Below are 1,721 nucleotides of genomic sequence, written 5' to 3'. Positions count from 1 at the left end.
ACAAGCTGGTGAAGTACCTTGCCAACAGACTTAGGCCAGGTAAGGGTGCCTCAGGCTCTTGTTAACCCTGGCCCACCACAAGCTGCCCTGCTTCTTAGAGACACTATTATGCCCATGTTCTGTATATCTATTCTTTTCCCACATACCTTTTATTTGGAGTCATGGCAAGAAAGACCTGTTGGTATCAGGTTAGAGGACAAACACACTCAGTGGAGGACACACTATTCCAACCGTTGCCTTCTTTCCTGATAGCAATGTGTCTGGTGGAATCAGGAAATATCCATCCAGTGTCCTTCCAGGTAGTGGGAGTGTCAGAGAGACTCATGATAGTTTTGTAATAGCCTATTTCATGAATCAGTTTTCTAGGTATCCTTGTAATGCAGCTGTTGGGAATTATGGTGTAAATGATCATTCCTGGGTTTTCACTTCCTCATCTCTAACATGCTCACAATATGTGCTGTATGACAATTGTAGCATTCAAACAGGTAAGTTCATCAGTGTCATTGCAGGTGGATGAGGTCATTCAAAATCTATCAGAGATTTTCATTTATGGACTTCATGAAGTAGGGTGCAGTGGTGAGATGTTGGGGACACCAGAAGCCTCAGCAGGTATCATAGGGAGAATTTCCTTTAATTATATGATAATAGCTCATATGAAGATCTTAGAAAGTACACAATTGCATGGAGAGTTGTGTGGAAGGTTTCTTTTTCCTGTCCTTAGCAGGCAAGATGAGTGTGAAGTAGAGCAATGGTTCAGGACTTTGGAGCCATTAGCTCTATTCCCCAGCTGTGTCCTGATTGAAATATAGCTGGAGAAGTCCCCAGGCTGGCTGCATTTCTCTGGTGTCTCTTCATTGGAGTATTGAAAAGATTTTTTTCTCTTTACCCAATGGAAAGTGCAGCATCCCACTAAGAAAATCAAACTATTGGGACCTCAGTTTCCTGGTTCATTGTGCCAGGCCCCGTGTTAAGGCCAAACATAACACCTTTCCGTCCTCATACATATATCATACTTATCTCTTCAACAAGATAGCTCACTGTTCTTCAGAGGGGAAATGCACTGCCAATCTCTGACTTGGATGCTTTGAATTTGGTTGCAGATAATCTAGATGATGAGGATGAGGATGATGAAATGAGCCTGGATTCCAGTAGCAGCACGTAAGCAAGTGTGATACCCAGTTATTTGTGTAAATATCATGTCCATGAGGCCAAAGTCATTGCAAATTTCAAAGTGAAAGAAAGAGTGCTTCTGGTGATTGTGTTATTCCCTCTTCCAGAAATACCTTGGCCCTTTTGCAGTCCTTAGAGTTCTCTGCATGGAAATGGGAGTGTGAGTCACCTATAGGAACCAAACATTGTGAGAATTCTTGCCCTTAAAGAAACCACTTGTACCATGGAGGGATAAAATGACAATAAGATGGCACATTTTCTTTCATTATTGTTGGAGTGAGGCTATGACATGTCTGCCCTAAGAAGAAAAGCAGAGTGAACCTGAACATCCACTAAAGAAAATAATAACATGTCACAAGATTCGTAGAAAAGTTTTGTTTTGTTGAAGCATGTTCTCACTATGTAGTTTAAACTGGCCTTGAACTCACTGTATAGCCTGAGCTGACCTTAGACTTCCAAACATCCTCCTGGCTCAGCCTCTTGAGTGCTGCAGTTATAGGCATGTACCACCTCCCTGACTAGAAACAGTGGTGGGAAGTCCTAGTCTATGG

At 42.3% G+C, this 1,721-nt stretch overlaps 1 long non-coding RNA gene across 1 annotated transcript in view; it reads right to left on the bottom strand.

Moving 5' to 3' along the window:
- Positions 1–293, bottom strand: part of LOC111814843 — a 1,238-nt gene extending 945 nt beyond the window's left edge. The window contains exon 1 of the long non-coding RNA XR_002819720.1: positions 147–293. This is a non-coding gene — a long non-coding RNA (uncharacterized LOC111814843). The remainder of the gene's footprint in view (positions 1–146) is intronic.
- Positions 294–1,721: the final 1,428 nt, after the last annotated feature.

The sequence above is a fragment of the Octodon degus genome, unplaced genomic scaffold, assembly GCF_000260255.1.
Source record: "Octodon degus isolate 3935 unplaced genomic scaffold, OctDeg1.0 scaffold00638, whole genome shotgun sequence".
In the NCBI taxonomy this organism is placed as follows: domain Eukaryota; kingdom Metazoa; phylum Chordata; class Mammalia; order Rodentia; family Octodontidae; genus Octodon; species Octodon degus.
This window is presented reverse-complemented; position numbering and strand designations above follow the sequence as displayed.